The sequence below is a fragment of the Brassica napus genome, chromosome C2 (genome assembly GCF_020379485.1).
Source record: "Brassica napus cultivar Da-Ae chromosome C2, Da-Ae, whole genome shotgun sequence".
Taxonomy (NCBI): domain Eukaryota; kingdom Viridiplantae; phylum Streptophyta; class Magnoliopsida; order Brassicales; family Brassicaceae; genus Brassica; species Brassica napus.
Window position 1 is genome coordinate 18,325,625 of NC_063445.1, and position 12,666 is coordinate 18,338,290.

Below are 12,666 nucleotides of genomic sequence, written 5' to 3' on the forward strand. Positions count from 1 at the left end.
TCCGGATAGTAAAATCTTGGATCCGTCTAAACCGAATCCGGATCCGGATATCTTAATTTTTAGGTCCGGATATCTGGATCCGTAATTTTAAAACACATTAGATTTTTAAATTTTATTAATATTAATATTTTATATATTCATATTTATATATAAATTAATTTTATAATATTATATTTTAGTTCTTATAATATTATAGACATATATATATATATATATATATATTTATAAAGCTTGTATAAATATTTAATTGATGTATTATTTTTAAAAAAAATTAGTATTTTAAAAAAAAAATTATTATTTTTAGTTATTTTTACGGATCCGGATCCGGATCCGAATATCTGCGGGTAATAGAATATAGAGACGGATATCCGAAATACGGATATTCGGAAACCACGAATCCGGATCCGGATATTAAATTCACGGATCAGACGGATCCGAGTATCCTAAATTTTTCGGATATCCGGATCCTTCCAGGCCTACCAGCTTGATATGTACTGGAGCATCTCATTTAATATGAATATAATGTGGCTGTGTTTCATTAGCCACACCAATTTGATAGTCCATAAAATACAGCTCTTCCATCACCTTTGGGAATAAATGTACATGGAGGTAATAGTTGTTTTTCTCCGTTGAGAAAATGATTTTCATATGGTTTTCCTACTTAATTTGCATCGGGCTGGAGAGAGAATAACCTACCAATCATTGGTTTTATTTCTCATCTCGTCCGTAAAAAAAGATGTGGAGCTTTATACTTTCTTTGACATTCACACTGTACTATTCGTCTAGCATCAGACTGGCTTTATCCACTGTTTTTAGTCAACTATCCACTGTTTTAGAGACAATTTTCTGAATTGGTTGGAATTACGTATAATTCAATCCTGATTTTGCATAACCTTCATAAGTCCAATCCGCCAGAAGTTTGTATTTTATCACCATCAATAATCTTATATAAAATTCATGGTTACATCATCGATGAATCTTTTTCTACATGAAAGATGGCGAAGTCTAGACATTGCTATATGCTAATTGCAACACTAATACACATGCCTTGTTGTAGTGCACGTACGGATTTAAGCAGTTTTGTGTTGAGTCTTTATCAATTATCAGTGCATATAGTCTAAGAAAAGGGTAATAAAATAGAGAAATTGTCTAAACTACCACATTCCTAATGTCACTTTTCATGTTTATGTTAACCACTTTTATCTCACTTTTAAAAGGATAAAAAACATTTATAATCTTAGAGTTAATTAATCTACATTTATGCCTTAAGTTTAAAGTTAAAGGGTGGGGTAGAGTTTTGGAACGTGGAGTTTAGGATTCTAAGACATATATAAATAAATACTTCAACAAAATAAAACATTTTTAAAAATAGTTTCAAACAGAACACTACAAGAAAAGAGCAAGGATTCTGAGGGAAAAAATCGTCGGAATTTCGTCGGAATATCGTTATTCCGACGACATACCGACGAAACAAATCGTCGGAAATAATTCCTCGGAATTTCTTCTTTCCTCGGAAATCCCTCGGAATTTTCCGACAGAATTCCGAGGAAAAAAACTTCCGAGGAAATTCCGAGGATCACTAGTTTGTCGGAAATGTCCTCGGAATATACCAAGGGAGAACTTCGTCGGGATATTTCCTCGGACGTTCATCGATCGATGCGTTTTTGGACATATATACATCGATCGATAGGAATATACCGACGGACATATTCCTCGGAATATTCCGAGGAACATGTCCCTCGGTATATTCCGAACGTTTTTTTGTAAACAGATCGATCGATGGATTTATGTCCAAAAACGCATCGATCGATCGAGTAAAAAATATAATCAATTTCCTCGGAATGTAAAAAATATTAATTTTTAAAAAAAATAAAATTTCTGAAATTTAATTTCGAAAATATGAAATTAAAATTAAAATTGAAATCATATTAATTAATATTCAAAGTTTCACAAATAAAAATAAAACATTCCGAGTTTTTGGAAAAAAAAAAAAAACTACGGGTCTGGCACGTCCGGGAACACCTCGTTCGGGTACATCCTCTGCATCATCTCCATCATTTGCTGGTTCAGCCTCCTCTGTGCCTCATAGCCCGCCTGTTGAGCCGCCATCTGGGTCTCCAACAAAGATATACGATCATCTTTGTCCTTCAACTGAGCCGTAAGTACTTCTGGATCAACAAAGGGCGGTGGTGCAGAAGAAGGAGGAACCGACCGGGTGCGACGACCCAAACCGACCAAACGTCCCTTCTTCTTTGGAACCGACTGAATAGAAAATAGCCAAATTTACAAATTTAAACCAAGAAATAAATGAATTGAACTTTAAAAAAAAAAGAACTTACGGATTCAACGATTTCGTTGATTCGAAACCGGGACAAGTTGGTCGAAGCCGTCGAAGCGTCATCCTCGGTTTGAAGCTGAGACACTTCGTCTACCACCTGAGTTTGGACCAGGTCGACCACGTCCCTCACAAGACCGTCATCAATCTGGCCGGTCTTCTTGTTGGTATACGCCCTCCTCATTAGGGCGAGATCATCAACCGGCTCGCCATCATTTTCTTCCGCCTTGAAAAAAAACATAAATTAAAGAAACATTAGAAATTAGAAGAAATGCACAATAAATTAAAATTCTGAAACTCAAATAATTGAAGAAAAAGCGGTTGAACTTACCATGCGATCTCCCAGAGTGGCAATAGATTGAGCACCCAAGTTATGCTTGTAGATGCCCTTCCCTTTACGGTCGCTCCTGCGGTTGGTGGAGTTGGTGGAAGAAGTTTCTTTCGTCTCTTCCTTATCCCAATGCGCACACAACTCCTTCCAGACCGTGTCGTTCATCGACTTTGGGACCTTTTAATAAAAAAAAAGAAAATATTTTAATAAATTAAAAAATAGTTTAATAAATTAAAAAATTGTTTAATAAATTAAATCGAACCTTATTGATTTCCCACTTCTTCTTCCACTCGTGGATCTGCTTCCCATAGTTGTCCATAACTTTATGGACGAAGTGGTGATAGATAAAGAGCGTCTCATCGGAATTCCAGTTGAACTCTTGCTGAAAAAAAACACAATTAGTAGAAAATTTATATTAAAGATTAAAAATATAAGTAAAAAATTAGAATACTTACCGCAAACTGACGAAACCACAGAACCTGCTTGTCGGTAGGGAAGTGAGTGAAAGTCGGATGTCCACTGTCGAGGGCCGAGTACATCATACGGTTGATCCATGCGCTGATCCCGTTCCCGAATCGGTTGAACCTAATAAAAAGAATAAACGGTTAATAATGAATCCAAATTTAAAGAAAGAAATGTTTAATTACCATGTTTGACCCCGTCCATGTGGATACGGAGTGAAATACGGAAGATGGTCACGACCGGGCTGTTGAACCAACTCAGCAACACGCATCACTCCCGGAGGACCCGGAGGAACAGGAGCGGATGCAGCAGCGGGAGCGAGAGGAGCAGGAGCGGGTGCAGCAGAGGAAGATGTATGGTTGAAGCTGTGGGGCGAAGGGGAATCCTGAAAACGGCTGGAATACCGAGACTGGCTCCCCGTACTACCACCACGATCACGACGCTGTCGAGGCCGGGTCTGATCATCATGAGAACTGTAAATTAAAAAAATATATTTAATAAATAGAGAAATATATAAATTAATTTTTTTTAAAAAAAAATCCCAAATAATTTAATCACAAAAAAAGATTTATATATATTAAAAATATTTAATAAATATATAAAAATAGTTCTAATAAACAAAAATAGTTTTAATAAATAAAAATAGTTTAATAATTACAAAAAAATAGTTTTAATAATATATATATATATTAAAAATATTTTTAAATCCCAAATAATAGTTTTTAATCACAAAAAAAGTTTTATAGATATTTAAAATGTTTTGTAAAATCCAAAAAATCGAATTTATATACAATTTTTTTTGTAAAATCCAAAAAATCGAATTTATATAGAAAAATCGATTTGTAAAATACAAAAATCGATTTTATATACAAAAATCGATTTTATAAATACAAAAAAAAATAAAAAAATTATAAAAAAATTCTAAATCAATTCAACAAAACAAATTATTCAACCAAATCATAATTCTAAACCTATTATACAACCAAATCACAATCCTAACCAATCACCCTAACAAAAATCTATCAAAACTACACAAAAACCTAACAAATAGAACCTAAGAGAGTGGGATAGGGTCCTTACATGATTTGTGTAAGAGAAGGGGGAGATCGCCGGAGATATCGTCGGATTTCAGGGGGAAATCGCCGGAGAGAAGAGAGGAGTCGCGCAGAGGAAGAAGAGAGAAATGGGGAAGAAGAAGGGGCTCGTGGTTATAAAACCTAGGGTCCGACGGACATTATCCGTCGGAATTCCGTCGGAATTCTAATTTCAATTTTCGCGAAATATTTGCCCGGTAAAATGAAAATATTCCGAGGAAATTCCGACGGATAGTAAAATATCCGTCGGAATTTCCTCGGAATATTCCGAGGAAATACCGAGGAACTAGTGTTTGGGGTTTCAAAACATCAATTTTTTTGCCGTATTTCATTTCTTATACAATTGTAATGCATACCATTGAGGATTCTTTGTATAGATGAGCATAAACCATGAAATAACAAATTTCAAAACTAATTGAAAGTATTCCCTTTACCGTTCATTAAAAGGTATAAGTGTTTCTCTTATGTTGTGGGATTTCGTTCATACAATCGGAAAAGTGTTAATTATACGGTAAGGAACAAATATTTGACTTCATAATGAACGTAAGACACTTAATAAGGGTTATATAGGTGTTATTCAAACCGCAAAACGTTGTTTTCGGTTTAAAAACCCTATTTCCTCGGAATTTCCTCGGATTATTCCGAGGGAACTCCGAGGAAACCCTCTTCTTCCTCGGAATTGCCTCGGAATATTCCGAGGAAATTCCGAGGAACTAGTGTTTGGGGTTTCAATACGTCAATTTTTTTTTTATAAACGGATCGATCGATGTATATATATACAAAAACGCATCGATCGATCACTAAGATGGACCGGACCGTAAGAATGTGATCGATCGATGAGATTATCCATCGATCGATCGAGAATCTCAAGGTTCCTCGGAATGTCCTCGGAAAATCTTGTAATTTTTTTTATAAACGGATCGATCAATGGATATATGTCCAAAAACGCATCGATCGATCACTAAGATGCACCGGACCGTAAGAATGTGATCGATCGATGAGATTATCCCATCGATCGATCGAGAATCTCAAATGTTCCTCGGAATGTCCTCGGAAAATCTTGTAAGTTTTTTTATAAACGAATCGATCGATGGATATATGTCCAAAAACGCATCGATCGATCACTAAGATGGACCGGACCGTAAGAATGTGATCGATCGATGAGATTATCCCATCGATCGATCGAGAATCTCAAATGTTCCTCGGAATGTCCTCGGAAAATCTTGTAAGGTTTTTTATAAACGGATCGATCGATGGATATATGTCCAAAAACAGATCGATCGATCACTAAGATGGACCAAAGCGTAAGAATGTGATCGTTCGATCCGTATTTGTTCAAAAACGCATCGATCGATGCGTGTGCGGGAAACAAAATTATAAGGCAAAACCCTACCTTTTTTGGATCTAAACCTCAGAACTCTCATCCCCTCCGATTTACCCTATAATTCCCCCCCCCCCTTTCTCTCTCTATAATCATCCGATTTGAACAATTTTGGGCTCTATTCCCCTTGATTTTTCGAGCTCTACCTGATTCCTACACTCGTTTTCACCCTAAGACAGGTATACTCCACGAATATCCACATTCTGAAATCGTGTTCTTGAGCAATTTTTGGGTTTTGTGAATTTCTTATTTTCGTGTTGATTCCTTGATCAAATATGCATGAAACAGATGTTTAAACATGGAATAGAACACAATTGTCTGTGATCAACGAGTTTGGAACAGGATTTGAGATGATTTAGGGATTGAGAATTTTTTTCAATTTGGTTTTTTTTTATCACAACTCGATTTCGCCTTTCATTTTCATGTTGCTTTGAGTTCTTAATTGATTATAACCATGTTGAGAGCAATGATTCTATTTTGTAGAGAATGAAGCGCACGAAAACATCAGCAAAGAAGAACACACAAGAAGAGGGTTCGTCTCAGCGAGAGAAGCAAAGGCCAAAGAAGTGGGATAAGTCTGATACCACCCACTACAACAACATGAAGAAGGTAGCCGTTCCGGCTACACAACTAGCATGTCCTGAGACGATGACAATATTGGGAATCAAAGCAGACATTGAAGGGCTGTTCCAGAACATGGGTCTAGGCCAACTATGCAACCTCAACGAACCCACTTATCCGGAGTTGGTACGCCAGTTCATAGCATCCGCATACGTCAGCCGTCCCGATGATAGCCATCAGGAAGGTTTTCTGGCATTCGTAGTGCAGAAAGTATACTATGAGGTATCTTTCACAGACCTCTGCGGACTATTTGGATTGAGTGCAGGGGAGAGGACATCTGGTCTTTATTGGACTTCAGAGCTGTTGAACTTCTGGGAAACGATTGGCACAGGGGTTTATAGATCTTCTCAGGCAAAGGAGTCACTTATCCGGAGCCCAGTACTGAGATATGCCACACGCCTCATTGGCTCATTGCTATACGGGACAACCACAGCCGCATCAGTCACGCAATGGGAGTTGTGCCTCCTGTACCAAGGTGTGAGGCATTTGCTACCGGCATTTGGAAACTCTACATTCCCACCTGCTACTGCCTTCAACATGGGAGCGGTGCTGGCCGCAAACTTAGCAGGATACAAGGGGAAAGTAACCAAATCCAAGAGCAATGCATGTGGATTTGGTGCAGTGATTACTCGGATCCTTAGACATGTGGGTGTAGACTGCGAGAACCAGCAGGTAGCACTGGACAGATCGAACAACATTGCTTGGAACTACCTGGATGTCAAAAATCTTGTAAGTAAGGAGTTCATAGCTGGTCCCCACTCGAGGATCGATCGGGATGGTCCTTACGTCTACGTATTCCAGGACCGAGCGAAGAAAACACTCTACTGCCACCTGCCTCAGATCGGCCTGACTGCTCTACTTTCAGAGGCTGCAGTTGAGTTCCTACCCCCTGCTACCGCACTAGTAGACAAGCCATCCTTCTTCACGCCAAAATATCAGACCAAAGGCAAGGCCGTGGTTGATGAAGAAGGAGAAGATGAGGCTGCACAAGCCATTCCAGATGATTCACAACCCCATCAGCTACTCCCATCAGACTCCAGCCAGTACAAGCTGCAAGAGCTTCCACCGAACGCCACTTCGCGCCAGCAACAACATTGGAGAGATCAGAGCATAAAGACAAACAACGACATGCTACACAAGATCTGGGCTGCCATTTCACGTATCAGGCCGTGTCGTTGCCAAAAGGATGATGTAGTTCATCGGGACAACTCTCCATCCAGCTCTGGTTCGGGTTCGAGTGGTACACACAGGGTAAGAAAGAGGTCCAAGAGACCCAACGATGCAGGAACATCTGGAGCAGGAGACGAGGAGTAGGAGCTATCACCGGCCAGTATTGCCATTTGATTTCCGACCGCGCTATTTTATTTTCTTTTCTATTCTAACGTTTTATGGTCTTATTTTCTGTTAATTTTGAACTTAGTTTTTTTTTTTCTTAATTATGAGTTCGTATTTCTTTTACATGGTTTCTTCGTTTTATTTGGTTGTGTTTTGAGTAGTTTTTAATTCGTATTCAGCTTTGCCTTGCTAGATAAACCAAATAACTAATATCCGAGGAAAGAGGTTATATCAAGTGTTCCTCGGAATTTCCTCGGTATTTCTTAAAAAAAAAAAAAAAAATCAATGGTAGTCTGTTTCCGAGTCATCATCACCAGATGAATCTGAATCTGGATCTTGGTGAAACTCTCCAATCACTGGTTCATCCTCTACGTGAACGACGGCTTCCTCTCCAAAGTCGGTTAAATCGACAACAAGGCCAACTCCAGCTAAATCTTCTGCTGCACTTAAGTTGCCGGATGTGCTTGGTTGTAGTGGGTCTTCCAGCTCAGAACTTCCCTGAACTCGGCCTCTCGGGTTGAGTCTTGTAACAGTAACCCATGGATCATCTCTGTTCCTTACCCGGGGGTACTTGATATAACAAACCTGTAACATTTAGAAAAATTATAAATTAATACACATGATGATGAATCATTCTGAATAATTAACATTTAATTACCTGATCGGCCTGAGAAGCAAGAATGAAAGGATCATAATATTGCAGCTTTCGCCTCGAATTTACTGATGTAACACCAAATGCATCTGTTCTCACACCTCGATCTGGAGTGTTGTCGTGCCAATCACAATAGAAAACAGTACAGCGCAATCCAACCATGCCCAAATACTTGATTTCCAAAATCTCATGTATGTGTCCGTAGTATACATCATCTCCTGATGCAGAACAAACGCCAGCATCATAAGTCGTACTCGAACGTCTCCTCTTCTGAGTTGTGAATGCATATCCTCGAGTACAAAATCTCGGATATGACTTCACAACAAAGTTTGGTCCAACGACCATCTCACGTATCCAATCGTCAAATGTTTCACCTCTGGCCAAACCAGCAGACACCTATTAATAGCACATATATATATGTTATATCAATAAATGTGAATTAGTATAAATATGTGATAAAATATATTTTAATTTGTTTAAAGCACTCACATAAGTAAACATCCATCCAGTAAATTCTCTCTGCTTCATTTCTTCTAGTTCGTCCTCTGTGGCGTATCTATACTCGAACCGCTTTTCTGCCATGAAAATCCTGTATATGATGACAATAATGTAATTAATTAAGATTTAAATTTCAACTTGTTAAATAAAAATTTGTAAGCTCATTTATTTACCTCTCATATTGAAGAACGTCTTCGCAGTTGGTGAGCAAATATGTTTGCAAATGACTGCGCTCCTGCTCAGTAAGTCGACGGTCCTTTGGTTTTCCGCTAAGTCGTCCAACGTCTGTGAAAATGTCTGGAACCGTAACATGATATGTTGCCCGTTCGCCTCTATCATCATGCCGAGCAGGTCTTCTGTTTTTGGTCTGAACTTCTGCTGGAAAGTAGTACTCGGCAAAGTTTGAAGTTTCTTCATTGATCATCTGTGCGACTATAGAACCTTCCACCCTACTTAAATTTTTCACCATCTTCTTCAAATGGAACATATACCGCTCATACAGATACATCCATCTATACTGCACAGGACCACCAAGTTCCAATTCTCTTGCCAGGTGAATAACAAGATGCTCCATAACATCAAAAAATGAGGGAGGAAATATCTTCTCAAGGTTGCACTGAATCACGGCTATGTTAGTCTTCAAATTTTCAATACCTTCAAGAGTCACTGATCTCGTGCATAAATCGCGGAAGAAACCACTTATCCCTGCAATTGCTTCATGAACATTTCGTGGTAATAGTTCCTTGAAGGCGAACGGAAGGAGGCGCTGCATCATTACATGGCAATCGTGGCTTTTCAAGCCAGTAAACTTTCCTTCCTTTCTGTCGATACAGTTACGCAAATTTGATGCGTAACCGTCTGGAAATTCCACATCGTTTGAAATCCAATCAAAGAACGCATCTTTTCCCGCTGCATCAAGTCGGTATATGGGAAAAGGAGCCCTACCATTCTCATCAACATGAAGTTCTGAACGAGCACATATATCGACTAAATCCAGTCTTGACTTCAAATTATCCTTTGTTTTACCTTGAACATTAAGGATCGTGTTCATGAGATTGTCAAAAAAGTTCTTCTCAATATGCATGACATCTAAATTATGCCTTAGCAGATGATCCTCCCAGTATGGCAGATCCCAGAAAATACTTTTTTGTGCCAGTTATGTAGTTCTCCAACAGCATCTACCGGAAAACGCTCATGTCCACCGACGTCTGGCGTCCTTTCTGCACCAAAATCTCTTAGTTGTATCTTCAAATCTTTCCCACAAATTTCCGGAGGTGGACTGTCAAACACCCTCTTGTTCTTCGTAAACAAATTCCTACTCCTACGATATGGATGATCAGGTGGTAGGAATCTCCTGTGACAGTCAAACCAACACGTTTTCCTTCCGTGTTTTAGTTGGAAAGCATCAGTGTTATCTTGACAATATGGACATGATAGCCTTCCATGCGTTGTCCATCCAGACAACATACCATATGCTGGAAAATCACTTATTGTCCACATTAGTACTGCCCGCATTTGAAAGTTTTCTTTACACGAAACATCGTATGTTTCAGCACCTTGAGCCCATAGTTGTTGCAACTCATATATTAGTGGCTGAAGAAACACATCAAGTGATCTCTTAGGATGCTCTGGTCCGGGAACGAGAATCGAGAGAAACAAAAACTCTCGTCGCAAGCACAAGTTTGGGGGTAGGTTGTATGGTGTAAGAATGACGGGCCATAGAGAATACTGTCTTCCACTCTTGCCAAACGGACTGAAACCATCAGTACATAATCCAAGGTAGACATTTCTTCTCTCATACGCAAAGTCGGGATACTTTGATTGGAAATGCTTCCACGCTTTTGCATCTGAAGGATGTCTGATCTCACCATCTGTTGAGTGCTCCGCATGCCATCTCATTGGTTGCGCTGTGCGTTCAGACAGATACAACCTCTGCAACCTTTCCGTCAAAGGTAAATACCACATCCTTTTATATGGCACTGGAACTCTTCCACTCGTATCTTTATAACGAGGCTTTCCACAAAATTTGCATGTAACCCGCTGTTCATCCGCCCTCCAATAAATCATGCAGTTGTCGCTGCATACATCTATTACCTGATACGATAAACCAAGACCAGCTACGAGTTTCTGAACCTCGTAGTATGAACCAGGAGCTACATTATCCTCGGGTAGAATACCTTTTACAAAATCAGCAATCGCATCCACACAGTCTTCAGCCAAATTATAATCTGTTTTAATGCCCATCAATCTTGTAGCAGATGATAAAGCTGAATGACCATCTCTGCAACCTTCGTACAATGGTTGCTTTCCAGCATCCAACATATCATAAAATCTCCTAGCTTCTGCATTGGGTAAATCTTCCCCTCTAAAATGATCATTTACCATCTGCTCAGTACCTACACCATAATCTACATCCGTTCTAATTGGTTCTTCTAATCTAACCGCTGGCTGAGGTTCGCTAGTACTACCATGTTCATAATCAGTTTCCCCATGATGATACCAAATTTTGTAACTTCGTGTAAACCCACTCAAATATAGATGAGTCCAAACATCCCACTCTTTAATAACCTTTCTATTTTTACAATTAGAGCAAGGACATCTTAACATACCTGTTTTTTCTTCCGGTTGTCGGTGAACTAACCCCATGAATTCGGTTATACCTCGTTGGTATTCTTCCGTAAGCAATCTCGTGTTCGGATCCAAATGAGGTCGATCGATCCAAGAACGAAAAATAATTTGAAGAAGACATATTTTTTATGAATCAAATTCGTGTGTAAATAGAGTAAGAGGGAGGATGAAGATATGGAGTGAATGAAGAGGAAGAGGAGTGCTTGTATTTATAGTTTAAATCATGCCGACAGACCGAGGAAATTCTGACGGAATTCCGACGGAAAAGGCTAGTTCGTCGGAATTTCCTCGGAATTTTGTAAAATCCCCCAACGGCTCTCCAACGGCTATAATATTTCCTCTGAATTCATCGGTTTTTTCCGAGGAACCCATTTTTCCTCGGAATTTCCTCGGAATATTCCGACGGATTGATATTTCTTCGGAATTCCGTCGAAAATTCCTCGGGATATTCCGAGGATTTCATTTTCCGTCGGAATTTCCGTCAGAATACCGCTGTTTTCTTGTAGTGGAATTTTCAAATTTCAAAAAGAATTTTCAAACTTCAAAAAAAAAATTGAAAAAATATTTCGAAAACAAAAATTCTTTTTACAAAACGTTCAAATTTGAAAATGTATAATCGAAAACTAAAAAAGTATTTTTCTTATTTAAATAATTATTTATCATATATATATATATATATATATATATATATATATATATCAAAGATATAAGAGTATTTTTCCTCTTTAATAAAGAAAATATTTGTGAAAATATTCCTTTAGTGAATGTAAACATGAATAATGGTACCAATTATGTGATAACATGAAAATTCCCCTATAAAATAGTCTAAATTTTATATCAAACTTAACGAATTAATCTATATTTTAAAATTTAAAGCAAATATTTTAAATTAAAACATTAAATTCTAAATTTGAAATCTACTTTTTTTGTCAGCTGCCCATCTACGCTAGATCAAGTGGTGGTCAGACGAGCCGATTTTCCGAGGAGCACCTCCGTCTGGCCGGGTCTGATCTATATGGAAAAAACTATAGCCTCTGGTCCTAGCTTCTTTTGCTAATGCGTGCGCCCGATCATTCATACTCTGAGGAATATGAGACAGACTCAGATCCTCGAAATCCTCATGCGATCTCTAAAACATCTCGATCTTTGTCGCGAATGTTGGCCAATCCACCGGGTTTGTAGTCATGTCCACTACAAATAACTTTTAACAAATAACTTGACCAAGACATGAGCTTTAGATGGGATGAACATCAGGTATATACAAACATTTTACATACTATTAATTATTTGTGTTCTTTTAATATTACAAAATATAAATATATATTTAAT